The sequence below is a fragment of the Ovis canadensis genome, chromosome 5 (assembly GCF_042477335.2).
Source record: "Ovis canadensis isolate MfBH-ARS-UI-01 breed Bighorn chromosome 5, ARS-UI_OviCan_v2, whole genome shotgun sequence".
NCBI lineage: Eukaryota > Metazoa > Chordata > Mammalia > Artiodactyla > Bovidae > Ovis > Ovis canadensis.
In genome coordinates this window covers 116,078,513-116,101,287 of record NC_091249.1, presented here as the reverse complement: position 1 = coordinate 116,101,287, position 22,775 = coordinate 116,078,513, and the positions used below count along the sequence as shown (strand labels likewise).

General features: G+C 36.7%; 1 long non-coding RNA gene across 2 annotated transcripts in view; it reads right to left on the bottom strand.

Annotated features, from left to right (window-relative positions):
- Nucleotides 1–22,775, bottom strand: part of LOC138440551 (uncharacterized) — a 460,131-nt gene that overhangs the window by 285,480 nt on the left and 151,876 nt on the right. For both annotated transcript variants that reach the window (XR_011257076.1, XR_011257077.1), the window contains exon 3: nt 13,761–13,816. This is a non-coding gene — a long non-coding RNA (uncharacterized lncRNA). The remainder of the gene's footprint in view (nt 1–13,760; nt 13,817–22,775) is intronic.

Sequence of the window (22,775 nt, the reverse complement as noted above, 5' to 3'; positions counted from 1 at the left end):
CCATGCTAATAGTATGCAATTTGCTATATGATAAAAATCACACTTCACTTCTGTGATCTTCCTCTTTAAAATACAACTTCAGTATAATCATGGTAAAATACCAGAGAAATATTAATTGATGGATATTCTATAAAATACTTGACCACCACTCCTTAAATTTTCAAGGTCATCAATGATAAAGTATGAGAAATTGTCATAGACAAGAAGTAGCTTAAGGAGACATAAAGTTTTTAATATAACTTGGTATCCTAGATGGGATTTTGTGGAAAAAAAAGGAAAAGAAAGAAAGAAAAGAATAGTGGATAAAAGCTAAGGAAAGTATGAACTTTAATTAATACAAAGGTATTAATAATGGTTCATGAATCTTGTCAAATATGCCATACTAATAATGCAGGCTGTAAAAATGGAGGATACTGGATATGGGGTATGTGGGAACTCTGAAAATTATATGGAAAACTTTTCTGTAAATCTGAACCTATTCTGAAGTAGTCTTCAAAAACAATTTTTTATTTTAATATAGAATTGCAAATATATAGAATGTGTGTGTGTGTTCGTCCTTCCGTCGTGTCTGACTCTTTTCGACCCCATGGACTGTAGCCCACCAGACTCCTCTGTCTATAGAATTCTCCAGGCAAGAATACTGGATTTCCATTCCCTTCTCCAAAATATATAGGATACTCAACATTAAGTATGTTGAATTAGTACTTAAAATCTGCCTACTGAATTTATTCAAATTAGCTCAACCATATTGGAAAATTATTTCACAGATTCTATCATTCAGCAATTCCTCCCTTACAGACTAACAGAAAAATATATGTATCCAAAAGGCATGTGCAATGCTTACTTATAGAAGCATTATTCATGTTAGAAAATGAAGCAATCCATGTGCCTAGCTACAATAGAATAGGTAAGTTGTGACATATTCACATGAAACATTTTTACTAAACTATGGAAATTAACTGTTGTTAAACACAGCTAGGATGAAAATTACAAACCTAATGTTGAATTTAAAATATCAGATGTTAAAAAGCTAATTCCTATCAAGTTAAAAAAAAACATTCATAGCTAGTCTACGTCGTTTATATCAGAACAGTGGTTATCCTTGAGGAACGTTAAGATTAATGAATGGAATGCAAGGAAGTTCTGTTGTTGATGTTCAGTAGCTAAATCATGTCTGACTCTTTGCAACCCCATGGACTGTGGGACGCTGGGCTTCCTTGTTCTCTACCATCTCCCAGAGTGGAAGTTCTAGATACTGGTAATATTGTTTATGTAGTGGTGACAAATTGGATTTGTTTACTTGGTGAAAACATCAAGCAATGATATAGTACTTGTCAAAGTATCTGAATACATGCATACTCAAGAAACCTGGCATTCCAGTCTTCTGAATGAGGAAAATCTCCCACCCTTGATACCAAACCCATGCAATGACAGCATGAAGGATACTTACTGGCCAGTATCGTTTTGCACATAAAAAACAGTAAGTAAGCCAGCAACATGAATTTGTGTATGCAAAAAAAAAAAGTTTAGTCGCTCAGTCATGTTCGACTCTTTGTGACTCCATGGACTGTAGCCCACCAGGCTCCTCCATCCACGGGATTTTCCAGGCAAGAGTACTGGAGTGGGTTGCCATTTCCTTCTCCAGAGGATCTTCCCGACCCAGGGATCAAGGCCAGGTCTCCCATATTGTAGGCGGATGCTTTACTGTCTGGGCCACTAGGGAAGCATGTACACAAAATATATCCCTAATATTTATATAAATAAATTTATTTAAATAACATATGAATATGTCATATATACATTTTTGTTTTGTTTTTATTTTTTTAATTTTTCTAATTAATTTTAATTGGAGGCTAATTACTTTACAATACTGTAGTGGTTTTTGCCATACATTCACATGAATCGGCCATGGGTGTACATGTGTTCCCCATTCTGACCCTCCTTCCCACATCCCTCCCCATCTCATCCCACAGGGTCATCCCAGTGCACCAGCCATGAGCACCCTGTCTCATGGACAGGACCTGGACTGGCAATCTATTTCACATGTGATTATATACATGTTTCAATGCTATTCTGTCAAATCATCCCACCCTCACCTTCTTCCACAGAGTCCAAAAGTCTGTTCTTTACATCTGTGTCTCTTTTGCTGTCTCACATATAGGGTCACTGTTACCATCTTTCTAAATTCCATATATATGCATTAATATACTGTATTGGTGTTTTTCTTTCTGACTTACTTCACTCTGTATAATAGGCTCCAGTTTCATCTACCTCATTAGAACTGATTCAAATGCATTCTTTTTAATGGCTGAGTAATGTGTGTATGCACCACAGCTTTCCTATCCATTCATCTGCTGATGGACATCTAGGTTGTTTCCATGTCCTGGCTATTATAAACAGTGCTGCGATAAACATTGGGGTACATGCGTGTCTTTCAATTCTGGTTTCCTCAGTGTATATGCCCAGCAGTGGGATTGCTGGGTCATAAGGCAGTTCTATTTCCAGTTTTTTAAGGAATCTCCACACTGTTCTCCATAGTGGCTGTACTAGTTTGCATTCTCACCAACAATGTAGGAGGGTTCCCTTTTCTCCACATCCTCTCCAGCATTTATTGCTTGTAGACTTTTTGATGGCAGCCATTCTGACTGGTGTGAGATGGTACCTCATTGTGGTTTTGATTTGCATTTCTCTGATAGTGAGTGATGTTGAGCATCTTTTCATGTGTTTGTTAGCCATCTGTATGTCTTCTTTGGAGAAATGTCTGTTCAGTTCTTTGGCCCATTATGTACACATATTTTAAAGATAGTGCTTAAATCAGCATGGGAGGGAAAGAGAGCAAATGTATTTGAAAATGGGTTAACAAATGGTTTTGTGTACTAACATGTATGCCAGACATGGCAAACAGTATTTCAGACAATCCTAAAGACACGGATTTGATGAAATGAAAATTATCTAAAGATATTACCCAGAATACAGCGCAGAGTGGGACAAGACTAAAAACAAAGAACTCAGGAGAGATGGAGGACAAAATGAGTCAGCCTAATAGTCATCTTTCCAAAGATAATATATAGAATGAAAGATACTTTATTTAAATAATTTTTTTGCATAATGTGTTTCACTGCAATCTCTGATGAGTTCGGTTAGCTCAATAACAAAATTGGTTTTCTGTATCTTTACAAGTGAAGAGAAGATCCAGGGATGCATTGGTCAAATTGCCTGACTAATGTTAAGAGACAAGCCACGCATGGGAGACCTGAGACCTCCCGAGGTGACATTAATGCTTCTGCGTATCTTCAAACTAAAGCAAACACATTGTTTCTATGTGCACTTGGGGAGAGCATGCTGGGAAATCTTTCAAAGAATTGGACTGGATAAGATGAAGGAGGCTAATGCTACCGTAAGATTTCTATTAAATAAAACATATTTTTACAAGATAGTTTATCTGTTCCTTATAAAATCTCTTAGATAATAGTGGTATTTTAATAAATAAAATATTGATATATGTTGTTAAACAACCTTTCTAGTATTTTTATTTTTAATATAATTTGTTCTGTTTCTTTCAAGTATACTAAGTAAAGAAAATTTACTTTAGTGCTTAATTCACATTTTCCCTCATATTGAACTTGACATTTTCACAGCAAGAAAGAAACAACATCATTCTATGTGGGAACAAATTTTATGGTATATTGAGCCAGAGAAAGCAAATTTTTTTTTTCAGATTGCAAAAGTTATCATACACAAAATATAGTATATTTTTGTTTCATTCTGCAAAACTATTACCTACATTAGGATAGGAAAACAAATCTAAGGTAATTTCAGAAGGATAAAGAAAATTAATAAAAGGGCATTTAGTCATCAAGTGTTAAAACTTAAGCTACAGCCTCTCTTTAAAGAACTGGGAATTGTCTTAACCAATAGGAAAACGTGAAACCAACCACATGGACAGAGTGAAACTGGTCTCACCTGATGACTTCCAGTGTTTCCGCTAAGCAGAGAAGCAGCAATATGTGCACACTTAACCTCAGGGAGAAGATGCACACGTCAACAACAGCAGCATCAGAAATGAAGAAGTATCTGTGCTTGACGCTAAGATACCAGTGAGGTCAACAGCAGACTCTTTGTTAGTCCAAAACAGTATTTTGTTCCTTGGATCAAAGGCTTTAAAAAACTATACTCCCTCTTCATGGAATTTTTTTGTAATTCTATCCATGGTACATTTTTTGGTAAATCAGAAAACTGTGTTTTTGTATATACATTATATTTGTTAAATGCGCATGTTTTGTGTGTGGGGGTGGGGTGGGGAGTGAGGATACCAATGTAAAAGACTTCAGTGATTTATAGTAAAAAACACATATTAGAAATACATAATAGTACTTGTTAATTTCACATTTTACATTGTCAACAGTAGCATCCACTAGTAGGAACAAGGCAAATTGAAAATGAGCATTTTCAATTATTTTGAATCTTGTTTTCTCTCAGAATTTAATAAGTTTTCAAGAGCAAACAACACACACTATCACACTCTTTTTTTTCTTGTTGAGTTCTCATTTTTGATTCCCCAAAGGTGAGACAGAGGAAGAATTGCTCCTCAGTTGAAAACACAAATATCAGAAAAAAGCTGACATCTCCATCTTAAGAGTCCTTATTCTCTTAGTTCTTGGGAGTGTTTTCATTTGAGTTTTTCAAGCCAAATAATCTTTTAATTAATTAAATATACTATAAAATTAATAATATATAAAAATAATATACAATTATGAAAATATAATATAAAATTAATGATATAAAATATAATATAAAATCAGCATTAAATATAATGCTGATTTCCATTTTAGATGAATGAATTTGAAATTACTAATGTGTCAGCATAATCTGGCAGGGTAAACTACTTTGGTTACATATATTTAAACTGTTTTTTAATTAAAGCAACACTTAATTGTGATACTCATTAGAACATGAAGTGAAACAACAGAAAGCCTATAAGCTTTCTCAGTTAAACTAAAAGCTTAACAGGGATTTGTTATTAAATTTTTTCTTATACTTTGACATTTCAGGTAAATACACACATACACTTAATTACATAAATTATTTTTCATTCATTTAGCAAAACTAACAAATAAACAAGAAAAGTCTCAAAAACTAACAAGTGCTATGAAGAAAAATTGAAGCAGTGGAACCTAGAGGGAAGTGGGCTCACCTTTCAGATTGGGAATAGGAGGTCTCTCTGAGGAACTGACAATGAGCCAAAACCTAATGAAGTGAGGGGTAATCCCTTTTGGATTTCTAAAGGAAAAGCATGATAGTACAGAGAATAGAACATACAGAATTCTGACACCAGGGAGTTGACAGCATGTTTAAACATAAGGTCAGAAGCCATGGTATCTGATGCACGGTAAAAAAAAAAAAAAAAAAAAAAAGGTGAAGGTGGTAATAAGTGTGTTTGGAGAGGCAGTCAGGGACTAGATTTAGCTGGATTTTACAGGCATTAGTAGAGAATTTAGATTCTATTTTAAGCGTGATGGCAAGTGCTAGATAAATCCTGGAGTATGATTTCAGATGAGTTTGGAGGACAACCAAGCCCACTTCCTCAGCTTGGTTAAGGAAAGACAGAGTAAGCTGTTAGATAAAAAGTCTAAAGATGAGAAATTTTGTTTATACCTAAAGGTTATATACTATACTCTGGCAAATATATTTCTAAGAATGAAGTGATAACTCTGGCCCAGGCGAATGAACAGAGACAAGTATCCTAAAAGATTGTACGCTGGGCTGCTCCAGCTTCATGTAGCTATAAGCCTCATCGAAAATGGTTAAACATCCCGGAGGTGTGCTACGACTCCAAGTCTTTCACTGACATTTAAAATTTCAGCTTGGCAGATTTCTATGACCCTACAGCTTCTGGTCAAACCTCTTGCATTGTGATTCTCCTCCTTCTACAGTGAATTCTGACTCTACTGACTTCTCTACAAATCATTTAGATATACAAATCCTATTTAATGTGGCTAAATTATGTCTCTATCTGATCTATTCACCAATATGTACCTGCTATTCACACTTGCTGATACAGTCACCCAGCAAGAAGCCACTGGAGGATATTAAGCTGGCAAGAAACATGATCTGACTTATGTCTTAAAAGACTGTACAATAAATATAATGAAAGCATAAGAATAGAAGCATAGCTGCAAGTAAAGGCTTTATTGTAAAATAAAGGCAAGAAGTGATGGAGCCTGGATAAAAGTGACAGTGGAGGAAGTACAGATAAGTAGTGATCAGATTCAGGACATCTTCTGAAGGTGGAACTGAAGTATTTTCTAACGCTAAATAGAGAACATGACTATAACAGAGAGTTATAGGATAACTCTAGGCTTTTTGGCTTGAACAGCTGAGTGAATGATTATAATATTTACTGAAATGTGGTATACCATAGGAGGCATGGTTTTGAGTAATCAAAAGTTTAGTTTGGGGTATATTATGCCTGAGGTTTCTAGTAAGATCCATGTAGAAATATCAGTAAGTCAATTGGATATGGAAATCTTTATTTCAAGGGAAAAGCTGAAGCTGTTATCACAGATTTGTGTGTCATCATTTTATGTATAGTAACTAAAATCAAGTGATATGGTTATGATTACAGAAGGACAGGAGAAAAGATTCTTCACCAGAAAGTTGGAGTGGTCTCCAACTTTTAGAACCATGAAAAGAATAATCCAGTAAAAATAACTGATAACAATGGCTAAGCTAAGTCATTTCAGTCGTGTCTGACTGTGCGTCCCCATAGACGGCAGCCCACCAGGCTCCCCCATCCCTGGGATTCTCCAGGCAAGAACACTGGAGTGGGTTGCCATTTCCCTCTCCAATGCATGGAAGTGAAAAGTGAAAGTGAAGTTGCTCAGTTGTGTCCGACCCTCAGCGACCCCATGGACCGTAGCCCACCAGGCTCCCCTGTCCCTGGGATTCTCCAGGCAAGAACACTAGAGTGGGTTGCCATTTCCTTCTCCAATGCATGGAAGTGAAAAGTGAAAGTGAAGTCGCTCGGTCGTGTCCGACCCTCAGCGACCCCATGGACTGCAGCCCACCAGGCTCCTCCGTCCATGGGATTTTCCAGGCAAGAGTACTGGAGTGGGGTGCCATTGCCTTCTCTGTAACAATGGCTAGTTAGGTATAAAAACATACACACAAATATAAGTCTCAGTAACTCAGTGAACAAGTGTTTGAAGAGAGATTGATTATATGCTTTTGCAGACTTAGAACGTCAGACAAGATGAAACAAACTGAGATAAGATAGTGAAAATATGCCACTGAATACCTCAAGATAGAGGTATGTGGTGACATTGAAAACAGTAGTTTCAATAGAGTCAAACTGGGTATTCTTGGGCTTCCCTTGTGGCTCAGCTGATAAAGAATCTGCCTGCAATGTTTGCAGACCTGGGCTCAATCCCTGGGTTGGGAAGATGCCCTGGAGAAGGGAAAGGCTACCCATTCTGGCCTGGAGAATTCCATGGACTGTAAAGTTGCATGGTTGCAAAGAGTCAGACATGAATGAATGACTTTCACTTTCACTCACTGAGTAAGGATACTGATAAAATTAGTCCAATGTATTTTTTCTTTTTGGTACCCTGAAATCAAATGCAGTTCTAAATACTGCTGATAGCCATTGGTTTGGGTGGAGGAGGAGAAAAATTGTTAGCAAAGAGAAAAGACAAGGAAAACATGCTGTAGGGAAATGCAGTATGTGTCTTTGAGGGCAGTCTCAAGCTTCTGTAGTCATATTTAGAGTGAGGATTAGCATGTATGTTGGTAACTTCAAAAGTAAGGAGATCAACAAAAAATTACTGGTTTCAGTGGGTAGAGGTCATGGCAGAATCAAATAACATGGAGAGTTAGAGTTCTTGAAGAGTTCATATTTTAATGTGAAAATATGAGGTGTGTTAGCTTTAATTAAGATTTTGGAGGTGGTCCAGAAATTGGTAATGATAATGTTTAGATAGAGTGATGATGGAATGGGTGATTGAAGTGAATTGTAGACGAAAATTATTGGAGGTGTGCAAGTACAAAACTAAAATTATAATGTGTCGCATAGATTATCTATATAGATATTGATTGATGACACAAAGAATAAAAAGTAAAAGCACTGGCGGAAGGAAGGTAGTAAACAAGTTGATAAAACATCAGTGATGTTTTTCAGTAGGTGTTCCCAATCATTAGGAAAACCTTCACATTCACAATTTTCCCTGATACAATTTAAACAAGTTGTTCATCTGCTTGCGTGTTTCGAGGAGAGATGAAAATGTATCCCAACTCCTGGACTGCTGCTTCTTGGGGTGTGAGTGAAAGACTACTAGAGAGTCCTACTGTGGACACAGTATACTTAGATGGCTAGATTTCAGTTAGAACAAGAAGTGGCAGAAACATTCAGACACAAGGAAGGTAGAGGGACTTTTCTTTGTTCAGTGATCACCGTTAAGAGTTTACACTGTGAGAGGATGAGTTATCTCAGTGGATACACAGAGCCTTGTGTCTTCAAGAATTTAGATGACTACGGGAGACCTCAGAGTCTTGGGCTACTTAGGATACTGACATAAATGAGGGTACAGAGCGTATTTGGATTAGCTTTTATTGTTTCTTTACAGAATGTGATAATCAGCTCCGGTTATGGTCTTCTATGGAACGATATTTTAAAAGTTTGGTTCTGGAACAAGAAGGGTTGGCGATCAGAAGTGGTCTCACCATATGCTTGGGGGATTCTCAGATGCCCCCACCTTCAGTCTTGATGTGAGGAATGTCAAAGCTGGGGGGGAGGTAGTTTCATCAGGAACATGGGTACTCTGAGGGACCTTTGTTACCCCAAATTGAACCTTACCTCCCAACAAAACACTTCTCATATTTAACTTGAATATGGAGAGGGCAATGGCATCCCACTCCAGCACTCTTGCCTGGCGAATCCCATGGATGGAGGAGCCTGGTAGGCTGCAGTCCATGGGGTCGCTGGGAGTCGGACACAACTGAGTGACTTCACTTTCACTTTTCACTTTCCTGCATTGGAGAAGGAAATGGCAACCCACTCCAGTGTTCTTGTCTGGAGAATCCCAGGGACAGGGGAGCCTGGTGGGCTGCCATCTCTGGGGTCGCACAGAGATGGACACGACTGAAGTGACTTAGCAGCAGCAGCAGCAGACTTGAATAAAAGCTCATTTTCCTCCATTTTACCAGGGAAAAGGAAAAAGAAAACAAAAAAAAGAAAACAAACAAACTTTGCCTCATACTGTAAAGCAGAATTATAAGGGGATAAAGCCCTTGGCATGAATCACCTCTTTCGTGAGTTGCCTTAAAGAAATATTGTATCTGCTTTCCCGTGTGAATGGAAGAATTCAAGTGGGAAGGAGAGCAAGGTGTCCAGAACCAACACTGAAGGGGTAAAACATGGTAAATATTAATGAGAGTTTAAATTAGATGTGATTTCAGAGTGCTAGTCAGATTTAATGACAATAAACATATCTATATCACTTCTTTAAGATTTCAGAGAATGCGATGTCTGCATGATTTTCCATGAAAAAGCAGTTTCTATGGCTAATTCACTTTGGAATATCTTACCTAATATATGCATACCTTAGATTCAGACAGTTTACATTATCGTGGTATTGGTATATGAGAGTTCTTGTTGTAAAAAAATAAAATAAAACAAAATTTGTTTGCCTTTATTTAACCAAGAGCTGCCCATTGTAGTTGATCCATAAAAGTATGTTTCTGTGTGTATCTGTGTGTGTGTAAATACTTACTGAAATTTTGCAGAAATACTGTCCCAGTATTATCTCCTATTTACCTAAAAGGATATTGTTTCTTTCAGTTCAGTTCAGTTCAGTTCAGTTCAGTCACTCAGTTGTGTCCGACTCTCTGCAACCCTATGGATGGCAGCACCGCCAGGCCTCCCTTGTCCATCACCAGCTCCCGGAGTCCACCCAAACTCATGTCCGAGTCGGTGATGCCATTCAACCATCTCATCTTCTGCCATCCCCTTCTCCTCCCACCTTCAATCTTTCCCAGAATCAGGGTCTTTTCCAATGAGTCAGTTCTTCCCATCAGGTGGCCAAAGTATTGGAGTTTCAGCTTCAACATCAGTCCTTCCAATGAATATTCAGGACTGATCTCCTTCAGAATGGACTGGTTGGATCTCCTTGCAGTCCAAGGGACTCTCAAGAGTCTTCTCCAACACCACAGTTCAAAAGCATCAATTCTTCGGCACTCAGCTTTCTCTGTGGTCCAACTCTCACATCCATACATGAATACTGGGAAAGCCATAGCTTTGACTAGATGGACCTTTGTTGGTAAAGTAATGTCTCTGCTTTTTAACATGCTGTCTAGGTTGGTCATAACTTTTCTTCCATGGAATAAGCGTCTTTTAATTCCATGGCTGCAGTTACCATCTATAGTGATTTTGGAGCAAAATAAATAAATAAATAAATTCTGTCAATATTTCCACTGTTTCCCCATCTAATTACCATGAAGTGATGAGACCAGATGCTATGATTTTAGTTTCCCGAATGTTGAGTTTTAAGGCAGCTTTTTCACTCTCCTCTTTCACTTTCATCAAGAGGCTCCTTAGTTCTTCATTTTCTGCCATAAGTGTGGTGTCATCTGCGTATCTGAGGTTATTGATATATCTCCCAGTAATCTTGATTCCAGCTTGTGCTTCATCCTGTCCAGCGTTTCTCATGATGTACTCTGCATATAAGTTAAATAAACAGGGTGACAATATACATCCTTGATGTACTCCTTTTCATATTTGGAACCAGTCTGTTGTTCCATGTTCAGTTCTGTTTGCTTCTTTACTTGTATACGGATTTCTCAGGAGGCAGGTCAGGTGGACTGGTATTCCCATCTCTTGAAGAATTTTCCACAGTTTATTGTGATCCACACAGTCAAAGGCTTTAGTGTAGTCAGTGAAGGAGATGTAATGTTTTTCTTGAATTTGCTTGCTTTTTTATGATCTGATAGATGTTGGCAATTTGATCTCTGGTTCCTCTGCCTTTTCTAAATCCAGCTTGAACATCTGGAAGTTCTCGGTTCACATACAGTTGAAGTCTAGCTTGGAGAATTTTGAGCATTATTTACTAGTGTGTGAGATGAGTACAATTGTGAAGTAGTTTGAACAGTCTTTGGCATTGCCTTTCTTTAGGACTGGAATGAAAACTGACCTTTTCCAATCATGTGGCCACTGCTGAGTTTTCCAAATTTGATGGCATATTGAGTGCAGCACTTTCACAGCATCATCTTTTAGGATTTGATATAGCTCAGCTGGAATTCCATCACCTCCACTAGCTTTGTTTGTAGAGATGCTTCCTAAGGCCCATGACTTCACATTCCAGGATGTCTGGCTCTAGATGAGTGATCATACCATCCTGGTTATCTGGGTCATGAAGATATTTTTTGTATAGTTCTGTGTATTCTTACCAGCTCTTAATACCTTCTGCTCTGTTAGGTCCAAACCATTTCTGTCCTTTATTGTGCCCATCGTTGCATAAAATGTTCCCTTGGTGTCTCTAATTTTCTTGAAGAGATCTCTAGTCTTTCCCACTCTATTGTTTTCCTCTAACAATCACTGAGGATCACTTAGGAAGGCTTTCTTATCCTTCCTTGCTATTCTTTGGAACTCTGCATTCAAATGTGTTTATCTTTCCTTTTCTCCTTTGCCTTTAGCTACTCTTCTTTTCACAGCTATTTGTAAGGCCTCCTTAGACAACCATTATGCCTTTTTGCATTTCTTTTTCTTGGGGATGGTAGTTTACTTACAGTCAAAATTCAAACATATGGTAGGCCACTGCTAATTGACTTCTGACAATTTAAACATCTGACTAGATTGTTGATTATAGTATATAAATACTTGTTTGAACTTAATACTTTCAACACAAAGAGTATTAACAACATATTTGAGCTGAAGTTAAATATACAATGCCATTTGATAATATGTGTAGAATCATGTGCGATTCTGGTTTCCAAACATCTAGTTTTGTACATGCTAGATTACTGAAATATTTAGCATATACTTTGTTGCCTTCTCTAACCTTGGTCATTAGGAAATAAAGTCACTAGTTTTTGAACGGTCTACTAATCACAACACATATCTATTGATGTAGATAAATAGTTTTTACTTTACTTTTGAAAATTGCATTTTTTGAGACCAAAATAATATCTCAAATAAAGCAAAAGTAAGACACAATTTTATACATCAGTGATATCCATCACTTGGGAATGCAAATCTTTTTGCATTTCCTTCAAACAAAAATAATCAAATTTTTTCTTTAGATCATCCATTGGAAAATTCTCATAATGATATCCTCCATTCAGGGATGGAAATGATAGGATAATATCCACATATTATAATAATGACTTTCAACAAGAAAGCACTCACAAAACTTAATGGCTCAAGCAAACATTAAATGTATAATTTTAGCAAGCAACTATATGGCATGAGAGGAACAAATATATACAAATTACCCAATATGACTATTCCATGTACAGCACAGTAGACAAAGCAAGGATTAGGCCTCCAGTAACTATAAAATGCACACAATAGCACACTGTAATGAAACCAAATAAAACAATTAAAAAGTACAATCATAAGTTTGATATCTGTGTAGACATTTTAAGCAGTCTATTATGGAGAGAGATACGTACCCACACACACATAATACACATACTTACTACTAAATTTTTAAGTGACAAAATTATTACTTTATAAAGCTTTTAAATGGGTGTGGTGTATCTTTCATGATTGGCAAACTCATATTCAATTAGATGGTTTTGCCTTCAACATATTATAAATTTATCAAACAAATGATTATTTTAACAAGTCACTTTTAAAATGGAAGTGGATCCTTCCTACTGTACACCTGGTTACTTGGTCATATAACTTGCATCAAGCTTGAGATAAATATAGTTGGTATAACTACCAACTACAGTTGATATTTAGTAATGTCTCAAGTCTTTTTATATTTACTGTTTTGTGATGGCCTTCAAGTTAACTAGAAGAACAAAACTGAGTCACATTTTATACAATAAAATTCATCAGCCATGGTCCTATGCAATTCAAGCGTTTCTCACTATATGAACTATTTATAGCTTGGCATTGTGTTATCTATCAATTTGAAATAGACTGAAGATAAGAAAATAGAGATATTCTGTGATCTCATTTCTATTGTTTTGTGTTTCTCAGGGACATGCTTGTTGAGAGCTAAATTCATATTGCAATCAACAGGTTTCATGTCCTCTTTATCCTTACTCCATATCATTAAGAAGTTTATATTTATTCAGTATTAGATAAAACACAGTGAAAATGCTAGTCTGAAATAATGTTGGAAAATACATTATCTGAAAACTTTGATGTTAAGTTCACTATGACAGCTTTCAAAACAGGAAATATGAGTGTTCGCTGAGAAAATCAACAGAAAATATTGCTGTTTCTAATCTGGCATGAGTCAAAATATCGCATTCTTGATTCGATATGAAGAGCTGTAAAATAGACGTGTTTGTGCCACTGCTCGCCAATAATATCTACACAATACATAAAACATATCTGCACAAGTATGCATTATAAAACTGATCAGTATTCCCAGCTATCCACATTAATATCTACATATGATATAAAATGTAATTCGATACAGTTTATACCATTTTTTTCTAAATTGTCCAAACACTCTATTGACTGAAGTAAAGATGTATATTTTTTAAAGTATAAAACTTCTTATAACATAATAATATAAATTTTTACTCACATTACAATTTTTCCCTCAGGTGCTCAAAATCCTCAAATCCTACTGTGTTTCCACACCTGGAGGGAGGAGAGAACATTGTCTGAACATAAGCTCTATGGTAAAGATTTATGTCTAAAAATACAAAGAGACAAACTAATACGAAATACACAGGTTTGCTGATAAAGCGTCTGCTCTCTGCCATCACTCTTCAGTGGTGTAACTGATTTGAGGAAACTGATTATTGCCTCCAGTGCTGAGTAAATGATCAAGGACAGTCTCCTTTATTTTCCTGGTTTATACTTAACGTCAGTGGTCACCTCTTTCAGTTAAAATCTCTCTTTCCTGTACCTTCGTAGAAAGCATCCCAGTTTATTTTTAAACATATTTCCAGCGTTTTAAAAGTCCATATCATTAATAATTAGTTGGAAAGTACTTGAGAAGACTGTCCCAGTGGCACTGTCATCTTTGAACCATTTCTCAGACCAAGGTAATTTAGCACAGAAATGCAAAATCACAGGCCAGGTTTGACTTTGAGGAGAAAGTTTTCATCTGCCCAATCCACAGTGAACTACTTCAAACGGACAAGTCACTTAACAATTAGTTTAAAAATAAATGAGGGCCACATAGGGATCAAATACAAAAATTAGCTACATAAGGAAAAGGAATAAAAAATAATTGCTGAGCAAAATAGGTCATTATCAAAGGGCTCAGTGTGTCATCAAAACACAGTGTATTTCAGGTTCAAGTGTAACATACAGTTTATATTTTCTTTCCAGATATTTAAAGTTGGAACATTTAGTTCCATCTACAGGGTTTGAAGGAAGTCTACATATTTACACTTTAATATTCAGGAGTCAGTAAAAATGAAAGCATTTTCATCAATATTACTTCTACTTTATTTGACTGAATTACTTCAACGGCATCTTACAATTTTACAGCTCAAGTGACTGAGAGAGGGAAAAAAAAAATAATGCAGACTGTGGCACATCCACCTCTCGTTTCCAAGCGCAGCTCTGCTTTGGCATGAGATCTTGCCTCTTTCATTTGGCTTTTGTTTTTGCATTTCTATGAAAGCAAAGCATGAGTATGTTCTAGAAGGAAAAATGTATTTAATTCTGCAAAAATTGTCACGTGCATTTATTTTAGTTGAAATGTATGCTCAATGAATTTATATGGCCAAGTAGAGGACTGATTCTGATTAATTTAGTTCTCTCATTTTAAAAGACTGACGTTGAATAGAATGTCTTTTCCTTTGTGCGTCCTGAATTTTTTCCACCTCCCTACAATGAAAGAATCTCATTTTGTCCTCTATTTCAACCTAGAGGGTAGTCAGTCATTCCCTTAGGTGTAGTAACCAAGGCACTAACTGTGATTCAGTTAGCAAGATGGTAATAATGATAACAATATCTCAGAGTCTTTTTCCCTAGAGACTTTCAAAGACGCTACCAGCACTAACTCTCCCACATTATAAGTTTCATGAACTGTACCTGAAGGTTTAAATGTAGCCCTAAGCTGAAAAGAAATATTTTTTAAAGTGGCACCTTGTTATTATTATAGCATACATTTATTCCCTGCGTGCCTTTGGGTTGTCTCTGCTTATGACAACAACAAGTTTTTACAACTGTCAGCAACTGCCAGCACAACTGGGGAAGGGCAAGTGAGAATGTCTTGTACTTCATGTATCAACAATATTACCTCCCATATTCCTTTGTTCTGGATAGTTATAGAGTAAATATATATTTAGTAGCATCAAATGGTGCCTGGAAAAATTATCAGGGTTATGAAAGTGGGGAGAGAGCGAAATGCTTGTTGGGCTGTTTCATTTTATATGGAAAGTCTAGCATGTCATATTTGTTCACACTGATGTTTCTTTAGCCCCTAAAAGCTGTTTCTAGATTTTTATTGACTGGACGTATTTGTGTACCAGTCAACAGTGAACAGGGTTTTTTTAAGATGTCCTTTCTCATCCATTTGCTCCATGCAATGAAGTGAAGGGCCACAGTAACAGAAATAGCAAAGTAAGAGTTTTTGAAACAGCTCATCTTTGATCAAAAGTTGTTTTTAGAATGATTAAATGAATATAGGATAAAAGATGAACAGTAAAGCGAAGGTTCAGATGAGGTATTAGAAGCATAACACATTTCTCATGTCAGAAGACTTCACTTGCTCTGTAGCACAGGGAACTCTGCTCAGTGTTATTTGGTAGTCCAGATGGTAGGGAAGTTTGGGGGAAAAATGGATATATGTGTATATGTATGGCTGAGTTGCACTGCTGTGCACTGGAAACTATCAAAACTGTTAATCAGCTATATTCCAGTATCAAATAAAAAGTTTAAAAAAAGAGAAAACTTTGCTGACTTTGGAAATAATGATCAAAGCTGTTTGGCTATATAAAACTTGCAAGGGGAGCATAATATCACATTGAACTATCGTTAGATCATTATCAGTCTATTTTGAGAGTCAGAGATTTTTTTTTTAATTAGGATAGCAATGAAAGAAATTTTAAATACATAAAGTTCTCTTATAATGAACTATTGAACTGGACACTTTGCATACACACACGCAAGAGCAGACACATGTAAGTAAAAAGCAAGTTCACATACTGTGCTTAGATGTGCGGATGCAAGGAGTTAAGGGAATGTGAATAGCAAGTACTGAAATCTCATTCTCCCCTGAGATAGTCCTGAACATCGCAACCTAAATATCAGATTCTTATTAAGCAAGGAGAAACGCGTATGTCCACTGTGGACAAGGTCACTACCTTCGTTTTCAATAGTAATGGAAGTATGGGTGCAAGACAACATTCTATACGACTACCCAGCTCTCCTTCACAGGCCGGGGAGCACAGTGATGGATTCATCAGTGTTTTTATTACTTCAGATCATCTCAGATATTTATGACCAATTTTCCCCCCCATGAACTTTATCTTCCATGATGTTCACAAAATGCCATGTCAAGCTTTTCAACAAATTGGCTCTAAAGTCTTTTTCCAGATTTTTAGCACCAATAAGACATATATTAAAGGCAACACATTTTAAAATGTACATATTTTTTCAAAAGTCTGTATTGATAGACAATAAGAAAAACATCCTATTAAATTATCAGAATGTAAAGCTTTTCCTTATCACAATTTCTTAATTTTAAACTACAATGAATGTTATTATTATGGATAATTTGGACCAGCAGAATCCCTTTCCCTGGTGGCTCAGATGGTAAACACAGGATACCTGGGTTCGATCCCTGGGTTGGGAAGATCTTCTGTAGGAGGTCCTGGCAACCCACTCCAGTTTTCTTGCCTGGAGAATCTCATGGACAGAGGAGCCTGAAGGGCTGCAGTCCATAGAGTTGCAGAGTCAGACACGACTGAGCAATGAAGCTCAGCATATTATGGAGCATAAGCTTTGCAAAATATGCTCATTTGCATAAACCTTTACTCAAAATCCTCTGTGGTGCAATTCACTCACACTCTACACACAGAAGAAACTACTGTCCAAGGATGTCAAGTAACTTGACAAAATCCCATTACAACTTCAAAACTAGTTGATTACACTAATGAAAGTACTACCACAGAAAATGCAGTCTTAGATCAAGAGAGGAAACCTATGACGTCAAAGATTTATGAAAGGCAGAGTGAAAAGAAAAGAAAGTGAAAGTGAAGTCAATCAGCTGTGTCCGACTCTTTGTGACCCCGTGGGCTGTAGCCTACCAGGCTCCTCCGTCCATGGGATTCTCCAGCCAAGAATACTGGAGTGGGTTGCCATTTCCTTCTACATTGCTCCAAATTATGTTTTCTGGGGAAAAAAAAAAAAGTTCCGAATAAAATAGCACAGTTTTCTCAGGACTGTAGAAGCTGATTGGGGTCTCTGGCTTGGGCCTGTTAACAGACAGCACACCTGCAGGCGCAAACTTGCTCTCATCTACCTTGACCAACCATATTTATGACAGCATTTAAATAGGGATTTTTAACCTAACTGACTTACCGCTCCAAATGAGTAATTACGAGGTACCATTGAAGTCCTCCTGAGTTTTCAGATAATTGGCCTCAAATACTTAGAAGTATTTGAGCTCTTCCTACCCAACAACCTGTTATTACTCAGATCACCTTTTTCACAGGACTAAGGCCCATATGTAAGCTTTAATAAGTATTCAATGATTATACCCTCTGGAGCATTCATACATAAAATGCTTTATTACACATTTTTTAAAAGGGCTGCTGAATTTATGAATAACTTCACACTTTCTCATTTGTAAGAGACTTAGAGACTCCCTAGAGACTTCATTCTGTAAGATTAGAAGGTAAAACTCCTAACTAAATTACCCTTGTTTTGTGCACTTGTTTTACAAAAAAAAAAAAAGAAGAAGAAGTTCAGTCTTACAGGTGGCTCAGGTAGCCACTGGTTTTGAATGTATTCAATTCCAATTATTAAATACTTATTTTCTAAAAATTAGTAGGCCTGTTTTAATAATGTTTTAACATCTTAACATCTTAGCAATGGTCAGAATCTTCCCCTCAGTCTTTCCAGGGCATTTTGGCTTAATTTAAAAGTGAAGATAAATATAATTTAAATTAAAAGATAAGATGCATATTTTAAACCTCATAAGAAAGATTTCAAGGGGGACTGGCATATTTTAAACTTCATAAGAAAGATTTTTTTTTTGGGGGGGGGGCGACCATACAGTGATTAAATTATTTGGAAACTTAACATGTTTTTCTCCAGTTCTGCACTGCAGTTTGTAGATAGGAAAGCAGGCTACAGCCCGGAGGATGGAACTTGGCTCCCTTGTTTTTTCTCTCAGAGAAGAGTTCAGCCAATAATTGTTTAATACAGTGAGTTTTCACTAGAAAAACATCTGTGTAAGTAAAATTATTTCATAAAATCTTGTTTTAAAGCATGAATCTACTATGTATTCTATGAAAGTGAAAGTGATAATCGCTCAGCATGTCTGACTCTCTGAGACCCATGGACTGTAGTTTTCCAGTCTCCTCCGTCCATGGGATTCTCCAGGCAAGAGTTCTGGAGTGGGTTGCCATTTCCTTCTCCAGGGGATCTTCCCGACCCAGGGATCAAACCCAGGTCTCCTGCGTTGCAGGCACATCCTTTACCATCTCAGTCATCAAGAAAGCCCCTATATATTCAATCATTTATTTTAATTATGAATAATTGGAGAAATATTTTATGTTTACAATTTGTATATGGAAATGACTCATCTTAACACTTATTTTAATGGATACTCTGCAAAAAACTCAGCTGGTAAAGAAGCCACAGGTAGTGCAGGAGACCTGGGTTCAATCCCTGGGGTGGGAAGATCCCCTGGAGAAGGGAATGGTTACCCATTCCAGTATTCTTCCCTGGAAAATCCCCATGGGGTCACAAAGAGTGGGACACGCCTGAGCGGCTTTCACTTTTTCATGCAAAAGTAAGTCGTGACAGCCACAGTGGACCTTTTTTTTTTTTTATAAATGCAATCTTATTGGTAAATTGTTTTATCTACTCTTACTTCATTTGACGATTGTCAGGTATCTCTTTATATAATTTTACTATATAACAAATGTTTTCTAAAAAGATGCCCAATGGACGACAGGCAGCTAAACACTGCAGAATACCTGAAGTATTTCATATATTTAACCTCAATGAACCTTGCAATCTTATGTGATCAGAGCTATATTCATGTAAATACAAATAATAATACAATGTATATTTCACAAGAATCAAAAGAGAGGTATAGGGATAGTATGTTCTATATTTAAAAGCATCACAGCTTGTTAAAGATGCAGGTGTCCAAATCTATTCTACACCAACTGAAATAGTAATTTTCAGTGTCTAGTGCAAAATGAAAACATGTGTGCTCTTGTTTAAAAAGAAGGAAGAACGTGCCATTAAACAGAAAAATATAATCCCATTTTCCTTGTGCTGTTGGCCTTCTCGCTCATCTTGCCATATTTGCTGTTTGCTATTTAATGTTGTTTCAAATAAATAAGAAATAAAAATTTAAAGTAGCATGAATTTTGTATTTATTTTTATATTGTGTAATGCCAGTTTAAAACACATTTAATCTGTATATGGAATTACTTAACTTACGCAATTCCTAATTTTAGTGAATATGGTACACATTAATGTATTTCAACCTTTAGTTTAGAAATACTAAACTCTCCATGAAACTAACTTGATAGTTATTTCATTTCCTGATAAGCACACATTCTGCCAGAACTTTCTACCTCAGGCTTAGCAATGAGTAAGAAAGGACAGAAAGAAAATAAGCTGTGGATTGTCTAATCTTTCCTTTTCTGCCCACGTCATTATTTTCAGCATAAGTGGTTGGACACACAGGGAAGTAGCAAAGGTAGGAAAAGATATAATGGGGCTTCTTGATTGTTCGTGTTTCTTAGAGTTTAACTGCCTTCACATTGAAAGCAAATTCTGATTTAAAGGAAATCTGAATAAACCTGTCTCAGAGCTCCCTGTTCCTCTGCTTATTTTGTAGATGTAACATGCTAACCCTGTATTCATTTGAGTCTGCCTGAATTCCCAGCCATCACAAAGCAGAATTCTGTGTCATGGAGCATCACAAATGCTCTATGTGAATGGATATGGCATTCCATAGTGATAAGAATTAGAAGGCAAACACATTAAATGTATGTTCTTTGGTAAAGCACATACTCACTTGTCTCACTGGACTTCGTTTACAAAGCATTATTTCAAAATAAAATTACTAAGAAAGAAACAGAGCATTAAAATAAATGTAAGAGGCCCTTCTGAGTTTGGAGTTTTGTGCTACGCTATAGGTCTCACAGCAAGTTATCAGCTCTGAAAAGAGTCAAGGATTCTCTGTTTTAAACAAGCACTCCATGGTATTCTTAAGCAATCTAAATTTTTTCAGTTGAAATTTTTGTAATCCTAAAGGCTAGTGAATTTCAGAGTTAGGAGAGCTTTCTTCTACCTGGCTATGAAAGATTCACAGGCTTGTATGGACTTGAGTTTACTGGAGAACATGACTTCTGATCTTACCATCATTTGCATCTGTGTCCTGGATAGCCAGTTCTAAGTGTTCAAAGTGATGTTTTCAAATTGCAAAAGAAGGTTTCCTAATGCTTTCCTAATCGAAGCACTAATATCACCTAGATGACTCTCTGCCTCTCATACATTTCAACTGTTGAACATGACAATCAAGGCAAATGCATGTGGCCCTCACATTGGGCCATTATGAACCACTTTTGAAACAATACAAATGTTTAAACATTTAGAACACAATTTTTATTTTAAACAGAACACTTACTTATAGTAGGCAAATTTGAAAACCAAATACAGGAGACCAAATATTCAATTATAAAACTTTAAAAATTGTTGTATTTCACACTAAATAATGTTGGGCAAGCAATAATTTTATAGTTTTAAGAAATAAAACTCTCCAAGATTCTTCATATAAACCAAGACTATCAATGAAAATACTCTGTTACTGTAAACATGTCAATTAAACTGAAGACATAACTTGACTATATATGAATAGGCTGCTGCTGCTCCTGCTGCTGCTGCTAAGTCACGTCAGTCGTGTCCGACTCTGTGCGACCCCACAGACGGCAGCTCACCAGGCTCCCCCGTCCCTGGGATTCTCCAGGCAAGAACATTGGAGTGAGGTGCCATTGCCTTCTCCGATTAATATGCTAGTTTTATGTATTTCTCCTTTAAGAACTTTTACTCTCATAAAGCTACAAAAATCATAAAGCTTTAGAATGATAAGTTCAGTTCAGTTCAGTTGCTCAGTCATGTCCGACTCTTTGTGACCCCATGAACCCCACCATGCCAGGCCTCTTTGTCCATCTCCAACTCCCAGAGTCCACCCAAACCCATGTCCATTGAGTTGGTAATGCCATCCAACTATCTCATCCTCTGTCATCCCCTTCTCCTCCTGCCTTCAATCTTTCCCAGCATCAGGGTCTTTTCCAATAAGTCAGCTCTTTGCATGAGGTGGTCAAAGTATTTGAGTTTCAGCTTCAACATCAGTCCTTCCAATGAACACCCAGGACTGATCTCCTTTAGTATGGACTGGTTGGACCTCCTTGCAGTCCAAGGGACTCTCAAGAGTCTTCTCCAACACCACAATTCAAAAGCATCAATTCTTCTGCACTCAGCTTTCTTTACAGTCCAATTCTCACATCCCTACATGGCCACCTGAAAAACCATAGCCTTGACTAGACGAAACTTTGTAGGCAAAGTAATGTCTCTGCTTTTTAATATGCTGTCTAGGTTGGTCATAACTTTCCTTCCAAGGGTTAAGCGTCTTTTAAGATCATGGCTGCAATCACCATCTGCAGAGATTTTGGAGCCCAGAAAAATAGTCTGACACTGTTTCCACTGTTTCCCCATCTCTTTGCCATGAAGTGATGGGACTGGATGCCATGATTTTAGTTTTCTGAATGTTGAGCTTTAAGCCTCCTTTTCACTCGCCTCTTTCACTTTTATCAGCAAGATCTTTAGTTCTTTTTCACTTTCTGCCATGACGGTGGTGTCATCTGCATATCTGAGGTTATTGATATATCTCTCATTAGTTGTTGGTATTTAATATTTTCAGTTTCATTCACTATCATAGATAAATGGAAATTAGCCTCAGTACTGAAAATATTCTTTTCCAAGTTTGACCTAAAATTTGTAGAAAAGGACAAGGTATATATTTGAAGTAGATATTAATACATGGATATAGATTTTCACCTAGTCTATGAAAGAAGATAAAAATTCCTAGCTAAGAATTGAAGAGACTACTTCATTAAGAAGTGGATTCACCTTTATGGAAAGCATTTACATCAAGGACAAATCAATGTTTCTTCCACCTTTATGTGGAATAAGTTCGGACTGGATGTCTCTAAAAGCTTTTGTATCCCTTTGAACATATTTAGGAGAATAGTTTATTGGCTGGTCTTTCTCAGTGGTTCTCTGCACCCTTTCTATTCTATTTCAAAATCAAAAGAAGATTCTTATCCATTCCTCTTCCCTGGAATAGATACATCTGTGTCACACCACTAAAAATAAATCACATTATTCC